Consider the following 20951-nt stretch of genomic DNA (forward strand, 5'->3'; position numbering starts at 1 on the left):
AGGCAAATTAAGCAAGGTAGAGTACCATTGTTTGCCAGGGAATTTATTAAATGGACATCAGGGTGAAAGAAATTGTCCATTTGTTTTCGCCTCCGCCGGGAATCGAACCCGGTTCATTAGTACTACGACCCCCTCAAGCGCTGTTTACTCAGTCGCGAGGCCCTTGTGAGACTTCGGAGTGTGTGTGTGTGTGTACTCACCTAGTTGTGCTTGCGGGGGGTTGAGCTTTGGTTCTTTGGTCCCGCCTCTCAACCGTCAATCAACAGGTGTACAGGTTCCTGAGCCTATTGGGCTCTATCATATCTACACTTGAAACTGTGAAACACAAATTGTGTGTGTGTGTGTGTGTGTGTGTGTGTGTGTGTGTGTGTGTGTGTGTGTGTGTGTGTGTGTGTGTGTGTGTGAGAGCGCGCGCGCAAGTACACACACACACATGCACCCACGCACACCAACAAGGATGGGCGAGAAACAAGACAAAGCCATCTGCACACTATTCGTCCGTCTCATGACTGGCGAGGAAGATTTTCCCTGTCTCCCGTTCCTCTCTTCTCTTCACGCTCACCACCAGGAGCTCAAAACTTACTTCCTGGAGCTCTATCTCTCTAAAACACCCCACCTCCTCCTTTCCAGAACTTCTCCTTCACCCCCCTATCCTCTTCCTGCTTACTTCTCACTATCCCTTCCCCCCCTATCACTCCTCCCATCATCCTTCTCCTCCCCTTCCCCCAAAGCGCTTCGTGCAGCTGGTGACCCGTGGCCTTTGACCCCTCCAGAGACGTCTTCCTCCTTCGGCACTCCGGTTATCAATCCTCTTCACCTCCACTTTAGCGGCTATCTCTCATGATAGCGGCTCTTCCTCATTCCTACAGCGGTTTTATCTCCGCCAATATCTCTTCCTGGGAGATAAGTATATTCCTGATTTGGGTATGAATCGGAATCGTCGTCTTTGCTGCTTATGCTGTTTTTTATTGTCTTGCTTTTATATTGGATTTTGTTTGCTTTTTTATGGATTGTCTTGCGTTTGTTGCTATAATAATCAGTTAACCATTTGCTTGAGTTCATTACGAATAAATGGATATTACATTCATTACGTTATAAATGGAGTTCATTACGAATAAATGGTCTGGATACGAAGACTTTGGTTTCTTGAGGTTATCTTGAGATGATTTCGGGGCTTAGCGTCCCCCGCGGCCCGGTCCTCGACCAGGCCTTTGGGCTTTGTCAACAGTAACCATTACTGTAGTACAACAGTAGCACTGATCAGGCTACTTCTACATGTATCAGTAATAATTATATCACTTCGTATGGGCCGGTGGGCCTTCTGCAGTTGCCTTTGTTCTTATGTTCTTATGTAACGTGGTGGAGGTGGGGTCCCTCGATTGTTTCAAGCGCGGGTTGGACAAGTATATGAGTGGGATTGGGTGGTTATAGATAGGAGCTGCCTCGTATGGGCCAATAGGCCTTCTGCAGTTACCTTTGTTCTTATGTTCTTTCTTATGTTCGACTTATTTTTTAGTATTAATAGAAAAAATATTCTAGTATTCTACTATTTCTGCTATTGCTAATACAATTTTGTATATATTTATCTAACAAATACGAGAAACAAGAAAAAGTCATATATGTATTTTTTATATGGTTGATATAACAATGGGTTATATTAAGACTGAATGAAATTTGCCTTCCAATTTCTGAGCCAATTATGTGCCTCTGACTTTTCTCCATTACAGCACATATAACCAGCCAGCCCTTACTTTCCCCAAGCCACTGATAGGTAACTACTGATAGGTAGCTACTAATGGGGAACTACTGATGGGGAACTACTAATGGGGGGAACTATTAATGGGGGTATGCAGTGAACAATGGACTCTAAAGCTACATACTAACAAAGACGTCGAAAAAATCGTACTTCATTCTTTTCCTGTATCTACGAGGCCCCCTTCCCCCCCACACCCCTACACGCCACAACTCCCCAACCACCAACGACCTTCACCTACGATCCCTGCATGATGTGTATAGGGGGGGGGACAAAGGGGATGGATGGGGGGATGATGGAGGTTACAATGGTTGGGGGTGGAGGGGTGGGGGGGTTATCGCCCGTGAAAAGAAAACGGGATACACGGCAACACTGTCTCGTGTAATATAGTATCCCTGGCGATTTCGGATTGCATACTGATAATATTTATAATTATAGTGGAGAGAGTGAGAATGGCAGGAGAATAAATGTGCAAATGTTTGGTACAAACGGTACACGTGGGTTAATGGTCAATTAATGCAACAGCCACTCAAATAAATAAATAAATAAACATTTTAGGAAATTCGTGTCCTTGGTTTGACAACTACTCGTTTGTGAAATATGTGGCATGAACACTCGGTACAGACATGGGACATAGAAACAATCATGTACGTATATATATATAGCGCTAAACGACAGATGCAGGCGATGAGTCACAATAACGTGGCTGAAGTATGTAGACCAGACCACACACTAGAAGTTGAAGGGACGACGACGTTTCGGCCCGTCCTGGACCAATCGACTTGAGAATGGTCCAGGACGGGCCGAAACGTCGTCGTCCCTTCAACTTCTAGTGTGTGGTCTGGTCTATATTCTAAACGACAGATATATTGTCTCTCACGCCCCCCTTCCCCCTTCCTTTCCGCCAAGAATACGCCAAATCATCCATACCTATTTCGCGAGCTTGCTTCTCTCTCACACAAGCACGTGAATAATGATTTATGTCCGGCTGCTTTTGTCCGTGACATGTGCGTCCTTGGTGGCAGCTTACCCAAGATTCATACACTTACCTATTACTGTGTACCTAGTTGTGCGTGCGGGGGTTGAGCTCTGGCTCCTTGGTCTCGCCTCTCAACTGTCAGTCAATTGGTGTACAGGTTCCTGAGCCTATTGGGCTGTATCATATCTACATTTGAAACTGTGTATGGAGTCAGCCTCCACCACATCACTGCCCTCTCTCTCTCTCTCTCTCTCTCTCTCTCTCTCTCTCTCTCTCTCTTCTCGCTATGTAAGGTCGATTACCAAGATTAGCGTAACAAATTGTACCTTATTCCCCCTCTAGAAATGCTATTTAGAGGCATTTTTGAGTCTGGTCTGGTTTTGATAGTTTAAGACCATTTGGCTATTCTTAATTAGGGCTGACTGCACTCCCAAGATATAACCCACAACGATCGACTGATTCTCAGCTACAAACTAGTTACTAGGATAACGAAAGCACAACGAGCACAACGGGTGCTCATCGGGGCTGAGGTTTACGTCAAATGCAAAAACAAGAATTATAAACAGTGCTTTTGTGGGGGTTGCGGCGGGTCGGCCTTGACAAAGGGTGGAGACCCCAGGCAGGAGGGAAAGAAGGACAACACCCTGTCTCACGTGTGGGTAGGACAGTTCTCTGTTGATGATTCGTGGGGGTGAAGGCAGGACTCGCCTTATCTGACGCCCATACCTGGCGGAGGGTTATATGTAGGTGTGATATGCATGGCTTGAACACGATTATAGGTGTTGAGGCGACTGCTCGTCGAGCCGCACCACAGAGAATGTGACGAGGGGTGACTTGTATAGATGGCTGATAAGCTGGAGTATTGTAGATATGATTTACTTATGTTGGGCTGGAGGGGGTATGAATAACGCTGTATGGACTGTTGATGACGCGTGTTACAACAATGGTGCAATCTATAAAAATAAATGTTGTAGGAAGAGGTTGTATAGCCAATATTTACCTGTGAGGTCAGTTCGTCCTCATCAGTTGCGACAACGGACAGAAAATGGTGTACTAAAAAGCGCAAACCTAACTAAACCAAAACCCTAACCAACTCGTGCATAGAAATAACCCGTCTTCTCCATTACTGCACTACATTTTGACGTCAAAACTGACCAGCGGACAAATAAAGAGATTATTGTAAATCATATAAGATGTATTATTATTTTGCCCGAAACGCTATGCGTACTAGTGGCTTTAGGTATTGTATCTACCTTTATCTTTAAATCAAACAGAATGTTTGTACTGTAACTCTGCAACTATGTATGTACTTTTCTTAAATAAATTATTATTATTATTATTATCATATCGACTCACAAGTATTCACGTTTTCTGTGCATGGGGTCGATAGGTTAAGTGACCAAAAGTATGTAACTGGGTTCGAATCCTTCTCAGTGCTCTTACTGATTGTCTCATTGATACGTTAATGTGATTTCGTTGTGCATTAGGGTTGACCGTTTTAATACACCATTTTCTGTCCCTTGTGGCAACTTTGGAGCTGATTAAAAATAAGTATTTTTTTCTCAGCCGCTATGTTTGCCAGTCACTCTATTTGACATCAAAATGTGATGTATTATTTCAGAGGACAATTTTCCGAGGTAAAAATATGTATACAAATTGATTTAACAGGGAAAAGATTAAAGGGAGTCTTTTTCTGTGCAAGATTAAGCAGACTTTAAGAAAGAGTCTTGATTACAGGTCTTTGATGATTGGCACACGAATGCGTGTGTGCGTGTGTGTGTGTAGGGGGGCGGATGGCTGTTGGTCGTTCGGTGTTACAGGGGAAGAATTCAGCATCAACAGTAAAACGAGATGAATTGACATCCATACACGGGTGCAGAATCGACAGTGTTGAAAGACATCGTCTCGCATGCAGTTACATTTATGGAGAAAAGTTATATCTCGTTCATTGCGTGGAATATGAACGAATTGGACGTGGTATTGGGGACTCTGGTACTCCTCCCACTCTACTGGTGTGGGACATGGTATACTGGGAGGGGGGGGGGGGGGTGAGGAACCCCCTCCGTAAGGGGAAGCAAGGTAGTAATTTCCTACCCGGAAGACACATTCATGATAACCATTGTGTTGTACTGTATTTAATCGTTATTCTAAACGCTGCTACTCTACCCAGAGTTAACACTGCCGGGTATATGTTTTAGGTTCACTTCGTACACCTTCCTGTTTTGTGGATAAGGAGCTCCACCTTTACTCGTCAAAGGGAGTGACAGAAGTCCAGAACAAACAGGGTAGTCTAGTCATAAGGAGTGGCCGAGAAGCGGAAATCTGAGGCACTCAGATTGCCTCAGCTTATTTCAAAGCTCCCATTTACGGTTCTCGTGTCTTGACCCCCCTCATAATTGCTACAAATTTAGTTCCGAGAAACTGATGGAAAGAATTACAACGTTGTGAACTGTTGGAAGTATGAGGCACGCCCTGGTAAGTGAGTCACACACACACACACACACACACACACACACACACACACACACACACACACACACACACACACACACACACACACAATACACAGTTTCAAGTATAGATATGATAGAGCCCAAAAGGCTCAGGAACCTGTACACCTGTTGATTGACGGTTGAGAGGCGGGACCAAAGAGCCAGAGCTAAATCCCCGCAAGCACAATTAGGTGAGTACACATACATACATACATACATACATACACACACACACACACACACACACACACACACACACACACACACACACACACACACACACACGTGTGCAAGTTCAACAGGAAGCATACAAGTCACTGTAGTACAAGTAATACACATCTAGGCGAGTACACTATGCAGCAATACCACAGGAAACTATTACTCGCCCCTCCCGTCTCGCCTCAAAGATCCAGTTTCGATATTCACGAGAATTAAAAAAAAATGGAAATACTGAAAAACGTATCCCAAGGTCGACAGGCAGTACCACGCATAAAATAAACACACCGGTGAGGCGATGCATGATATGAACAACATGAAGGTTAGAAGGTCTCTTGGCCAGTTACAGCCCCGCTCCTGTGCCAGGTAAGTCCACTACGGGCTCACCATAGCCCGTGCTACTTGGAACTTTTGTTCCGAGTAGCTGAATCTAAAACAAGGTCTCTTGCTAGACACGCTTACAACAAGAGCCTTCACGGGAAAGCCATATCAGCTGACAAAATATGCTACAGTAACGTTTAATAAACGTAGGATCGACGTTATCAACCATGAGTCATTATTTGAATTAACGCCATTTGCCAAGGATGCAGGCGGGAAGGGGGTTAATTGGTCCCAACTGGCCATTGATGCAAAGGATCGTTCAACAAACGTTAGCAAGACTGACTCATCTTCAACGTTATTCCAATAATATTTTTCCTCCTGGGCGTATGAAGAGTGCGGTGATACCGTCTTGCTCCAGAGGTGTGGCCGCCTAGCCTCTGACCTGCTAAGTCACGGCCGGAATAAGCAACAAACTACTAACGACTCAACATCCTGGAAACCCACAAAGGTGACACAGCAGCCATCGCGGCGTTGACAATAGACCTGTGTAACGCAGACGACGCAGCAGACAGTCATGCAGTGCGTCCCTTTCCCCTGGGAAGGGTATAGTCAGGGGCCAGTGCTTCCTGCTTGCTCCCCCCGCAGCAGGTGTCCTTGAGGGAGGAGGAGGAGCGCCTCTGGTACCGTTGGACGCGTGTGGGAGAGCGCGGCCCAACACGGAACACCAGACGCCCTCGCCAACCCCCGGGGAAGGTGTAGGTCATCAACAGGCTGGAGGTCATCAACAGGCTGGAGGTCACCAACAGGCTGGAGGTCATCAACAGACGGGAGGTCATCAACAGGCTGGAGGTCATCAACAGGCGGGAGGTCATCAACAGGCTGGAGGTCATCAACAGGCTGGAGGTCATCAACAGGCTGGAGGTCATCAACAGGCTGGAGGTCATCAACAGGCTAGAGGTCATCAACAGGCTGGAGGTCACCAACAGGCTGGAGGTCATCAACATGCTAGAGGTCATCAACAGGCTGGAGGTCATCAACAGGCTGGAGGTCATCAACAGGCTAGAGGTCATCAACAGGCTGGAGGTCACCAACAGGCTGGAGGTCATCAACAGACGGGAGGTCATCAACAGGCTGGAGGTCATCAACAGGCTGGAGGTCATCAACAGGCTGGAGGTCATCAACAGGCTGGAGGTCATCAACAGGCTGGAGGTCATCAACAGGCTGGAGGTCATCAACAGGCTGGAGGTCATCAACAGACGGGAGGTCATCAACAGACGGGAGGTCATCAACAGACGGGAGGTCATCAACAGACGGGAGGTCATCAACAGGCTGGAGGTCATCAACAGGCTAGAGGTCATCAACAGGCTGGAGGTCATCAACAGGCTGGAGGTCATCAACAGGCTGGAGGTCATCAACAGGCTGGAGGTCATCAACAGGCTGGAGGTCATCAACAGGCTGGAGGTCATCAACAGGCTGGAGGTCATCAACAGGCTGGAGGTCATCAACAGACGGGAGGTCATCAACAAGCGGTCAGGATGGACAACAAGACAAGACAGCTTTACTGAGATTCAAACCTGAGGTCTCATACAGGTCTGTTCCATCACCTGGACCAGGAATCGAGCATTAACGCAAACCTTTACGAAACCTGTTTATCTTTCCATAATCATGAAGGCTTTGTTATTATTAAACAGTTTATAAACTCCGAAGCATTACGACATATCGAAGCTCTTAAACTGTTTAATAAATGTAAACAAAGCTGCCATGATTGAGAAAAGATACACAGGCTTCGTAGGTGGTTGGGTAAATGCTTGGGTGGGTGGGGGGGGGGGTACAGGTTGGCAGGAAAGGACTGGAGTCTTGTGAGAATGGCCCCCCCCCCTAGCTCGTGACGTCACGCGCCCACGTGACGAAGTAGACCTACATGTTTATTTCGGTTACTGATTTTTTTTTTTTTTTTTGAGATATATACAAGAGTTGTTACATTCTTGTACAGCCACTAGTACGCGTAGCGTTTCGGGCAAGTCCTTAATCCTACGGTCCCTGGAATACGATCCCCTGCCGCGAAGAATTGTTTTTTCATCCAGGTACACATTTTACTGTTGCGTTAAACAGAGGCTACAGTTAAGGAATTGCGCCCATTAAATCCTCCCCGGCCAGGATACGAACCCATGACATAGCGCTCGCGGAACGCCAGGCGAGTGTCTTACCACTACACCACGGAGACTGTAAACAAAAAAATAACATTATATATATACCTGAATACACTATGTAGTACACACACACAAAATCACATCTCGTGGAAGTGCGCGTTTTTCTTTTAAGTAGCATAAGTGATCACTAGGCGAATCTAGCCATATTTTAGCCTATTTTTAATAGTGTATTCCTTATTAGGTATATATATAAATTTAACTCAGAGTTGAATGGTTATTCCGGCGATAAAGAACTGTCATCAATGCAGGATAAACTGATATAGCTCACCGATAAAAATTTGGCTCTGTTATTTTAGCGTGGAGACTGCGGCAGCTGACTCCAACCCCAGCTTTGTTTACCTGAAACAGCTGTTCGTGTGACGTCAGTCCAATGGGTTTACAGGGACCTTTTTACAATAGATTGGATATAAACACGAATCTCTGCCCCCCCCCCCCTCACCCTCCTCCCTCTAGGACAATGTATGTTGTTGTTGTTGTTATAGATTCATCTACTCGGAACAAGTTCCAAGTAACACGGGCTATGGTGAGCCCGTAGTGGACTTACCTGGCTCATGAACAACGCTGTCTATATAAGCTATTGTGGTGGTCTTAATAACCCTCCCGAGGTCAATAGCCCAGTGCCAAAACTTGCTGATTGGTCAGTATAAGGTCTTGTAGCGACCTTAATAATCATAGAGATTGATAAGCATTAACTCCGGTACCAAACCAAACGCGAGATATTAAATGGAAGAAAATGGAATTGGAACCAATTGCCGCGTAACGTGGTGGAGGTGGGGTCCCTCGATTGTTTCAAGCGCGGGTTGGACAAGTATATGAGTGGGATTGGGTGGTTATAGATAGGAGCTGCCTCGTATGGGCCAATAGGCCTTCTGCAGTTACCTTTGTTCTTATGTTCTTATGTTCTTAAAACATGGCAAAACTACAAGGTGTCCCTTCCTGATGATATCACTGGTTAATGCTGCTCAACTGCTAGAATTGTTCTTATCACCGTCGAGTGTCTAGTAATAGAACATGTAGGCTGTTAATATACAATTCCTTATAGTGATGTAACTGTTAGCTGTCTACTAATCCTTATACCACCTTATAGTAATTCGTTTTCTCAGGGACAGGCAGCCTGTGCGTATATTATATATATATATATATATATATATATATATATATATATATATATATATATATATATATATATATATATATAATATATATTGTATATATAATATATATATAATTTTACATATATATTACATATACGCGAATGTATATAGAAATATATATTTTACATATATATTACATAAGCCCAGAACAGGGTAGCCTAGTCATAGGGAGTGGTAGAGGTCCAGAACAACTGGCGTTTACCTTTCCATTGGAGACTTTCGGCACCGTGGAGAGGGGGGGACCTGCTGCATGGGTAACAGCTTCTCCTCCGTATCAACCTACCCTGGCTTTACGCCCTGGTGAAGCCACTCCAGACCAACAACCAGAGCGCAACTCCATAGTCTCACGAGACTGATGGATGCCTACTACTATTACTACTGACCCTCCCCAAGATACAACCCCACAGCTGACTATAACTCCCGGGTACCTATTTACTGCTAAGTGAACAGTGGCAATAGGTGAAAGAAAACGTGCCCAACCATTTCTGTCCCGACTGCGAGGGGATAATGAGCCTACAGCTATACCACCGTGACCCCACCTTATATATCTGCTAGCCTGTTAATAACTACGGCAACTAATGTTGATATTACTAAAACTGCTAACACTTTTGCAATAATAATAATGAAACAAGAACGAAATCACGTAACATGCTACCAGCTTGTTCTGTTGCAGGTGGCAACAGAACAATCAGGTGGCAACAGAACAAGGAGGTAGCAACAGGAATTCCCAACGCTCCTGGCCAAACTACCCCGGATGGGGGTGGTGGGGGGTTAGGGGGGGAATATTTTTATGTAAACACATTGTTCCGGGTGTCTCCTATCATTGGTGGGGAGGGGGGGGAGGGAGATTTCCGGCTTACGGGGGGAGGGAGGGGGAGGACAATGTGTGGGGGAGACAAAAGGGGAGAATTACGGGCTCACCATAGCCCGTGCTACATGGACACTTCGTTCTGAGTAGCTAAATCTAAAACAACAACAACGAATGGGGAGAAGGAATACGGAGACGGGAGAGGAAGAATTAATAGGGAGACCAAAAAATAGAATGAGAATTGACAGGGATAGAGGAATATCAGAATGGCAATTGAAGAGGTACAAAAAGGATTTATTTGTCGAGAAGATACTGTAAATTTATATTGCAATTGATATAGTTATTAATTATACATTCTAAAAAAAAGTTTTTTTACCCCAAGTGTAAAAGGATTTTAATAAGTATCCTCCCCCCCCCCTACCCACCTTAACCTCCAAGACCACTACCTCAACTCATCACATCTCAACTCCCAAGATTACCGCTTCAACCTCCACCATCACAACCCTTAGTACCATCACCGCCTCAATCACCTCATCAACCACTCCACCGACACTTCCTCGTCTCAGGAAAAACACTTTTCACACTTAAAACACCTTTTCTTAACCAGTCTCTGTTGGGGTGTTGGAGTGCTTTGGAGTCGACATTTCCATGACCCCTAATGCAGGCGATGAGTCACAATAACGTGGCTGAAGTATGTTGACCAGACCACACGCTAGAAGTTAAAGGGACGACGACGTTTTGGTCCGTCCTGGACCATTCTCAAGTCGATATGTGATGAGGAGGTAGGGTCAGGCAATAAAATTGCCTGACCCTACCTCCTCATCACATATCGACTTGAGAATGGTCCAGGACGGACCGAAACGTCGTCGTCCCTTCAACTTCTAGTGTGTGGTCTGGTCATCAAAAATGACCCCTAAAGCCAGAGAGGACTTGGAAATGGGGAAAGAGGAAGAGGTGGGGGACAATACAAAGGCTGGAGGGTTCGATAGATTGAACAGATGGGATAGAGGGACACTACCTCTATTGATACAACTCGTCCTCGTCGCATTTTGACGAATAATTCCCCTAAGACCAAAAATTGATGTACTAAAAACCATATTAACTCGAAAAATTGACGGGATGTGCCGTTTTCTCCTCTTTCTACTCAGTTAGGTTCGGGAAATTTAGTACATCAGTTTAGTGACGTCGTGAATACTCAAGACGGGGTAATTAATAACACTATTTCTGTTAATCTGATTGCTCAAATACTTTCTTAATATTTATATACTGGTTAATATCCATCAACAAAATATTAAGTCGACTCACAAAACTGGAATGTTATAAAACACATTTCATCCTCTGTTGACCCCCAATTATTAATTACTGTGACAAGCCTGGTAACGTATTGGCGCCCTGTGCAACGTATTGGCGCCCTGTGCAACATATTGGCGCCCTGTGCAACATATTGGCGCCCTGTGCAACTTATTGGCCCACTGTGCAACTTATTGGCCCACTGTGCAAAGCCTAATAACGTATTGACGCCCCCCCCTCCCCCACCCTGTTTAAAGCCTATTGATGTATTACTTTATGCAAACCCACTCCTGCAGAAAGTCTAATAAAGTGCAAATATCAGTTTTATCCTCATTTTCCATTTCATTTTGCCTTAAACAAATCCGCGCAACACTGCGTTATCATCGTACCATGGCGTAATCTGTTCTTATCTCCACACTACATTCCAACCCTTTGTTTCCCGCCAACAGGTCAATATTGACTGACGCACAAGTTGGTTTCACCAGGGCGGGAAGTGTTGAGTGAACTCCTAACTTAGGAGTTTGCGTCTAAATATAATCCGAGCTATAAATGAGCGGAAGACAAACGGGAAAGCGAGAACTAGGTAGTCAAACTGGGAACAGACCAACAGTGGTAGTTTCAAACAAGGGACAAAGAGCAACAGGAACAGCAGTCACAAACAGGGCACAGAATGTAAACGATAAAATTAGCCAAGATGGAGATTGACTAACTGTGGAACAAACACCCTGAAGATCAATTTCTAAGCCCGTTTCTAATTTCTAAGACCAGCTAAGCCCGTTGCTGCTCTTGCTATATCTAAATGATTTGAGCGAATAATTAATCTACTTCTGTCACTGTTCGATTACACGTGTAGCCACACAAATGATTAATTAATTTCAAACCAAACAAATCCCAGGGCCTGAGAATAGGGATGATGAAAGGAGGAACAATACACGAAGGAGGTAGGGAACCTACGCGTCACCGATCCTTCAAAAGGCATAAATATTTAGGGTCACATTTACAACTGACATCTGAAACACACACACACTCAAACTCACTCAGTCTCTGTCTGTCTGTGTGCGTGTCTCCCTCTCTTTCTCTCTCTCAGGAGACCCGCCATATTTCTCCCCGCTGAATCCTATCAGCAAATTCGCTGTCACCCATTCCTTCGCACGAGAAGGACTTTCACTAGCGGCTTTGTGGGAAGCAGGACACTCCCGCGCTCTACTTGTCATGTACAGCTAGTTTTCACTTCTTTAATCTTTAACGCAATCTGGCAACACTTCTTACAGCGTCAACTACCGCAGGAAAAAAACAAATAAAACAAATTCAATCTCTACAACACCACCTAGATACAGCCTTTTCAACTTTCCAATTACCCGGAAGTAACGATTGTTAAACTGAACCACCTTTTAGCATTTCACCGTTACTTTTAAAACGAAACGTTTCCTGGTTTGGGGGGCTGACAATGAGTGTTAAATGGCATAAACCATAAGGTCTTTTTTCTCTCTTTTCCAACCCCAGCCCTCCCTCCCTCACCTCCCTGTCTCCCCCCACCCAGCCCCCTCTCCCTCACCTTCCTGTCTCTCCCATCCCAACCCCAGCCCCCTCTCTCCCCAACCCCCCCCTCTCTCTCTCACGTCCCTGTCTCTCCCAGCTCAATATCCCCCCCATGCAGTCCCCATCCCCCCACCCTCTCCTGTCTATCGTAACCTGATAAATATATTGAATCTGTGCGTTTGCAACATTCTTTATATTTTGACATTACATTATTCAATATTATCACATTCGTCTCTATTGTGTACGTTAAAAGCTTACAGATGTACAAGGGTAAACTAAGTATCATTTGCATATCTATAAACATAAATATATATAAATACCTATAATAAATTTATATCTTACGACTGATGTGTACCGATGTTTAGAGAGACCTGATAAGCTGCAACATATATATCGTTTTGGTCCGTGGAAAATATTGCAGCCCAACAATGCAGTATTGAACATACTCGAAGGTCATACGAGGCGGAAAATAATTGTCATTCGCGAAGCGCAGAAAACCCTTAATAAACCAGTCTTTACTTCTTTATAAACAAAACGTGACAATGAAGACGGTGGGAGGCATATATATGTATATATTTGACTAAACTACCAACCCGTTCTCGCAATTTCGTATAGTCAATATTGACTTATTAAATACGTGCATATGTGACATACTAAACATACTAGTTTACCTTGAAAAGCTTCATAGAAAACACCGATCTTACCTAACTTTCTTAGTATGTTAAGCATCTTATTGCTTCGTAATTACAATTATTACTTAACCTATTAGAGGTATAGTTGAAACGGGTTGAAACTACACTATACTATATATGAGGCTAAAGAGTTTTATATTATCCCTACAAATTATGTATGATAGGTCTAAAAATGTGTATTTCAGGAGGTCTAAATATGTGTATTTCAGGCAAAGGATTGCTTGAGGGGTTAGGTTAGGTTGATGATTAGGCTGTTGCAGTTTTTGTTATGCTGTAGTATACAAATACAAAAAGATAGACCGATTTTAGATACAACTGTTCATATTTTCCACATTCCGTCAATTTCTGATACAATTATTATATTTTTTGGAGGGCAGATTGCCAAATAGATATCGATCAAGAGCTATTAAAAGTGAAAACCTTGAAAGTGTTGTTTCGGAAGGACGAAGGTCAGGCGATTTGGGTATGTGTCTGCTGCGTAGTGGCCATACGCAGAGGCCAAATTGCCACAGGGCGAAGCAGGTGGGTAAACTCTTCCAAGGTGACACAGGTGACTGAGCCAGGTCCATACTTCTTCAACGCGACCAGCAGTCAGCTTCCACACGAGCGACCAGCAGTCAGCTTCCACACGAGCGATCAGCAGTCAGCTTCCACACGAGCGATCAGCTGTCTGCTTCCACACGAGCGACCAGCCGTCAGCATCGAAATAAGCGCCACACTGTCAGCCACAACAAACAGCTCGGCCTCATAAACAAACTCGTTAATCCAGCCGTCAAACCCCTCCGTCTATGAAAGAAAACGGCTGACACACGACTCACAACTGAACATGTCCTTAGACCAAGTCCATTCCATGCAGCGGTCGACCCCAGTGACGCATTCATCAATTTTTAACATGCTGTTCATTCGAAATAGGAATTTTCTCAAATATAAGTTAATATTGTTGTGTATTAGCATAATGTGTATATTTAGGCATTGGTTAGGTTAGGTGTTTAGGTTCTGTTGGCGATTATTTGTATTTGTAGTACGTGGGTGAAGCATTTACAGCGTTGTGGTTCGAACAAAAGTCGTCAGCGAAACACTTGTTCCGGAAGTGTTCGAACATCAGTTGTGAGTCGTGTGTAACCCGTTTTTCATTCACAAACAGGGGGTTTGGTAGGTGCATAGAGTAGACTTTGGACTTTGTTTATGAGGACAGGCAGGACAGCTGATGACTTTCGATCATTTCTCGAATAATGTTTCACTAACAACCTCTGTTCGAACCACACCGCGGTAAATTATTCACCCACGTACTTCAAATACAAATAATCACCAACAGAATCTAAACACCTAACTTAACCTATGCCTAACTATACACTGAAGTTTTTATATATAATAATATTAATATATATATGAGAGCAAACCTGTTTCTAATAGATAATACGTTAAAATTGATGAATGCGTATGGGAGGGGGGGGGGGAAGAGACGGCCGCCGCTTTAACAATCCTTGCCTGAAGCTCGTTAAGAAATTCGTTGCAACAAACCCCCAACAAAAGAAACCAGCTGTCAGCCGAGGTATAGTCTACATCAGTAGAAACCCAGACTTTATTTCCCCTCCATGAGCAGCCTTAATGCCATATGCACGGCCCAGATGAACCCTGTCACCCGCCACCAGAGGGCAGTCAGTAACGCAACAACATAACACAAGGAACAATTATCAAAAGATGACGCCAATTATGCCTCGGAAAGTTATAATAGCACCGCTTGTGCCACAGAATATTCAAGAGGTTCTTAGATATCATTCAGAGAGCAAGTATAAAAGCGAAAAGAAATATATCGGACGATCCACGTTAAAGGTACCCATTCACAGAGGATTTTACCGAGGAATACACGACTGAAACAGTGGGAAAAGAAAAGCACCGATCATCATGAAACTCAAGATAGCTTACGAGGAAGAGAGAAAATAGAAATAAAACGTGGATGAAAGGAAAGAATAAAATATGTAGTGGAAAATTATGATGTTATTGTTGAAGACTTGCTAAATGATTTGAGGTGAATTGAAAGATAATTTGAAACAAATTTGAAATGTAACTGAAACACAGATGTGAAGACTATCATTATCTGGCTCATTCAAGAAGAACATTTTAACCAGAATTACTTGCCAAAAACGTAACTTAAAAATATCCCGCAAATGAGAAACTTTCAACATATAGAAAACGGGAGACAATGAAGCAAGTCTCGCCTCCCGACCCTGGAATTTCCTCCAGAGAGAGAGAGAGAGAGAGAGAGAGAAAGGGGTATAGGCTGGCTCTCTTCATATTACCTTTCACAAGATGATGCAAACTAGTCACCGACCTGCAACCTACGCTAAACTATCATTGCAATACGGCCCTGCAAACCAGCATGCACAAATTATTAAAATATCCAAATACAGCTACACATATTTTACAGCCACGGCTATGAAGAAATTGTCAATATGTTCGTCCCTGACCCGAAAAGCCCAATTTAAAGTTTCCTACATTTCCTATAACCAAGACATCCAGCACGCTCTCAAGATGTGACAAGCGTCTAGTTAGAAATTATTTTCCTTAGCCTGAAGCGCACGAATTGACAAAAACACAACTAAGCACGAAAGGCCAATCCTTATACAACCTGTCCTTTCGAATCATACATCGCATTTTGATGTCAAGATTCCCAACGGGCAAAAGAAATTTCAATGCGTGGATCGCTCGGTTAAGTTAAGTTATGGTGTTTTAATACACCATTTTCTGTCCGTTGTGACAGCTCAAGAGGACATGCCTTGCCTTATCCCGATAAAGCGTCCAAATTAAGATGATTCAATTCCATAATACCACAACAATATGGACACTGGTGCCCGTAGGGTGCGTTAATTTGAGAACAGGTTGGAACGTAAACAAACTTCTTGCGCGGACTTTTCCTCGGTAGCAACATGCGCGCGCAGATATTGAATCACCTTGAGACCAAGGTGAATTTACCGTGGACCGAAGGGCTATTGTTCCTTCGTCGGTGGTGTGGTTTTAGATTTAGCTACTCAGAACAAGATGTCCATGTAGCACGGGTTATATAGTGAGTTCGTAATTAATGTTCCTTCGGGTGAACATAGGCTGCGTGTACAGTTAACGCAGTATATTATTATGGTAATTGCGTTCCTACCATTTCGTCCTTACGACATTCTGCTGGAAGCCACCTAGCGGCCTATAATTGAACTACTGACCCACGACTTAAAAATCTATGTATAATTAATATTAAACCATGCAATTTGGAATGCGTGTCATAATCTGGAAGCATAATTAACAACTAATTATAATCACCATGAAGAATAATTGGAAAGCATAATTAGAGGCTAGTTGCGTTTAGAAAGCAAAAGTTATGAAGGTTGCTAACCCCTCCCAAGTAAGCTTGTTACTTGGCTTAATGGTCCTCCCCACCTGGCTATATGGGACCACTCCATCTGACTTAATAGGACCTCCCCTACCTGGCTTAATAGGACCACCCCCAGCTGACTTAATGGGACCTCCCCTACCTGGCTTAATGTATCCTCCTCCCAGCTGACTTAATGGGACCTCCCCCACCCCCAGCTGACTTAATGGGACCTTCCCAACCTACCTTAATGGAACCTCCCCACTAGTGTAAAGGAATTTCTAAGCCTGTGGTAATGAGACCATCACACCTGGGATAATGGGGGCACCGCATCATGGTTATGGGGACCACACCCATCAGGAGTAATTGAATTACGTGTACAAGAAAAATTCGCAAGAATACTAAACAAAAAAACGAAGGTCCTTGTTTCTGCCGCTTGCCACTCAAGACTCCGGCCTAGGGTACTGCGAGAGAGGAGGGAAAAGAAGAACGAAATGGTGAGAGAATGAGAGCGAGAGCTGCTTCTAGATTGTTAACGAAAGACAATTTCAACACTTCCTATGTTAGACTGGAATCTTAATCGCACCAGACCAGCCCACAATTGACATTGGATCCCAAAGAATATATTTCAATAGCAGACCATTTTGTATGCACACTGTACTCTCATCATGTTCACTATCTATACCAGTACACCTATAATAGGGAGGATCTTGACCCCGGAGAATGCGGCCTGAATATGGTAGTTCACCCTACTCTAGGTCAGGGTGATTGGAGACTAAATTAAAATGGGAGGTGAGAAGCTGGGGTAGAAATTCAGGCCATTGTTAGTGCTAGACAGAGAGGATCTTAAATGGATATATAAGAAGTATCAAGTAGGGATTCTAGGATGGGAATAGATTTGCTCACCTCAGTTTGTTGCCAGACTGGGGCCAGATTCACGAAAGCACTTACGCAAACACTTACGAACCTGTACATCTTTTCTCAATCTTTGGCGGCTTTGTTTCCAATTATTAAACAGTTAATGAGCTCCGAAGCACCATGAGGCTGTTTATAATAATAAAAACAGTTGAATGGGAAGTTTTCATGCTTGTAAACTGTTTAATAAATGTACCCAAAGCCGTCAAAGATTGAGGAAAGATGTATACGTTCGTAAGTGCTTGCATAAGTGCTTTTGTGAATCTGGCCCCTGTACAGGCTTCATCTGTTCGTAGGGGCACAGACAGGTCGAGCAATGTGCTTGTCCAGGATAATGCAATCAGACTGGGCAGCGACCTTGGCAAGAGCCTGTACCCCTCAGTTGTTGCGGGATTCCCAGTAGACATACTAGCAACCAGCGTCACGCGGGTATGCTTTTGTTAAAGGTCGAGCTGGCCTGGTGGGAGGAATGGGGAGGTATATTCCTGTGATGAAGGAGGGTCTCGCGAACCAAATTATAGAATTAGAAATCATATACGAACATGAAAAATAGCTTGTGAGATTAGAAAAGATCTCCGCTGTTGTAACTAAACAAAAGAATCATATATATCAACCCTGGACTCAAGGAATTTATTAAAATAAAACACATGGCAAATGGAACACAAAAGCTAAAATTAGTTATGTGATTATTTGTTCCCCCGTTAAGCCATATACATACATACATACATACATACATACATACATACATACATACATACATACATACATACATACATACATATGTATAAGTATATGAGGACAAAAAAAGGTAAATACAGAGAAACAAATGAAAGTGAATCTGGAGGCATATCTATTTAGAAAACGGGAGACCGTAGCAGACAGAGACCAGGAATGAGGCTAAAAACAGTGAAGTACCAACGGTACACACAATGAGACGAGTACCTCGCTTCTCCATGTATATATAACCTGAGCGTATACTTTAACCCTGAAATATATTCAGGACTAAAGTATACTTGCTAGTCAGTAAGTTACCTTTCAACTCTTCCTCAAGGTTGATTGGTTGATACACTACCTCCCTACACCACCTGTCTCTGTAAATACACATGCCAATCAAGGCGCCTTGAGTATACTTGCTTGATGGCTATTCTAAGTGTATATTACATATCACATCAACTCATAATATACTGTGCATGCCAAACATGGTGCCTCGTATACGCCCAGTAGTTGTATATGTATATGTATATATGTATATGTATACAAACTAGAGTGTTATAAAATCTGTGTTTGGGATATACATATTCAGCAGCTGTGTATTGACAACTAATCAATAGCTCTGTCATGAGCTCTAGTGTAATACAGTTAGAATTAGAGCCACCGAGTTGGCGTTTAGAGCCACAAAGCAAGCATTTAGAGCTATAAAGTTCGCGTTAGAGCCGTATAGTTCGCGTTTACAGTCATAAAGTAGGCGTATGAAGTTTGTTAAGAGGCGTAGAGCTAGCTATAAAGTTTACCATAACAATGCTTGTTTAACCTTGAGAGTGTCTCACCACCTCACTGTTATTGCTATCATTTTGTCTATTTTTATCATTTTCTCTACATTCTCCCATTACTTTTCTTTATCTCTGATAGGTTTGAGGAAGAAAATAATCATTTCATTTCACTCCACCTCCCTTCCCTATCCTATTGTCCCTTTCCTCTCTCCTTCTCCCGTTGCCCCATTCCTTTTCTACGTCCCTATTACCTCCCATCTTTCCCATTACCAGTTTTCTCTCCCTCCTCTGTACACATTTACCAATAATCACTTCCTCCTCCTCTGCTTCTCCATCAGTATTCATTTCCTCTCATTCTATTGTTATCTTAATATGGGCCTGAACGCCGCCAGCCGAGTCTTCACCTCATATGTTGCGTGTCAAACATGTCTTTGAAAAACTGTTTGTTTATGTGTGTTTTCGCGCCAAAACAGTGTTGCTTAGTTATCCCTCTCGCTGGTGTTCCGCTCCTGGCGTAGAGAACGGGCAAAATGGTTTTGTAATTCTGTATACACAGACTTGGCAAAAACGTTCGACTTGTTTGACCTTGGTGTTATTGCGTATTAAATTGCGTGCAAAGGGATTCGTTGGCAAGGTAGGACGATGGGTCTTTGTTGGCAGAGTAGGAAGACGGATCTTTGTTGGCAGAGTAGGAAGACGGATCTTTGTTGGCAGAGTAGGAAGATGGATCTTTGTTAGCAGAGTAGGAAGATGGATCTTTGTTGGCAGAGTAAGAAGATGGATCTTTGTTGACAGAGTAAGAAGATGGATCTTTGTTGGCAGAGTAAGAAGATGGATCTTTGTTGACAGAGTAAGAAGATGGATCTTTGTTGACAGAGTAAGAAGATGGATCTTTGTTGACAGAGTAAGAAGATGGACCTTTGTTGGCAGAGTAAGAAGATGGATCTTTGTTGACAAAGTAGCAAGATGGATCTTTGTTGACAAAGTAGCAAGATGGATCTTTGTTGACAAAGTAGCAAGATGGATCTTTGTTGACAAAGTAGCAAGATGGATCTTTGTTGACAAAGTAGCAAGATGGATCTTTGTTGACAAAGTAGCAAGATGGATCTTTGTTGACAAAGTAGCAAGATGGATCTTTAATTTCCCAAATGAACAGAAACCAGAGTGTAATAGTCTACAAATCCGGATCATCCACTGTGACAATCCTTTGCAGGTGACACTAGGGTCATTTTTGTTTGTATTCAAAGACCTCATAAGATAACATGATGCTTAATGAAGAAAAGTTCCAGCTCCTGGGCTAAGGGAAAACGAAAATATTAAAACGGAAGCCACATATAAAACGAAGGGGGAAGAGTAGTGGATGATAGGTAGTATATTAAGGATAATGGATGAGGGAGAGGGGTATAGTGGATGAAGGGTTGTGGATAAGGGGGTAATGGAGTGCATTAGAGCAGTAAACTACCGTGAAAACACCAGTGAGAGCAATTAGGCACTTCAAGTGGCTATTACCCAACTATTAAGTTGGAGGGGGGGGGGGTTGAGAGGAGAGAAGCTAGAATTATTGTGTGAGGGAAGGAGGAAGATAGACAATACCATGGGAGATTATCTTGAGATGATTTCGGGGCTTAGCGTCCCCACGGCCCGGTCCTCGACAGGCCTCCTTTTTTTGGGTTACACATACCCAGGAAGCAGCCCGTAGCAGCTGTCTAACTCTCAGGTACCTATTTACTGCTA

At 43.5% G+C, this 20951-nt stretch overlaps 1 protein-coding gene across 3 annotated transcripts in view; it reads right to left on the reverse strand.

Annotated features, from left to right (window-relative positions):
- LOC123768994 (probable Na(+)/H(+) antiporter nhx-9) overlaps positions 1-20951 on the reverse strand; it is a 180722-nt gene that overhangs the window by 44918 nt on the left and 114853 nt on the right. Inside the window, exon 1 of one of the 3 annotated variants that reach the window (XM_069309187.1) lies at positions 13875-14140. The exons of the other annotated variants lie outside the window; for them this stretch is intronic. The gene's annotated coding sequence lies outside the window, so the exon portion shown is untranslated. Of the gene's footprint in view, positions 1-13874; positions 14141-20951 lie in introns of those variants that run through there. 3 annotated transcript variants of the gene reach the window in all.

This window comes from Procambarus clarkii, chromosome 64, assembly GCF_040958095.1.
Source record: "Procambarus clarkii isolate CNS0578487 chromosome 64, FALCON_Pclarkii_2.0, whole genome shotgun sequence".
NCBI classification, from domain to species: domain Eukaryota; kingdom Metazoa; phylum Arthropoda; class Malacostraca; order Decapoda; family Cambaridae; genus Procambarus; species Procambarus clarkii.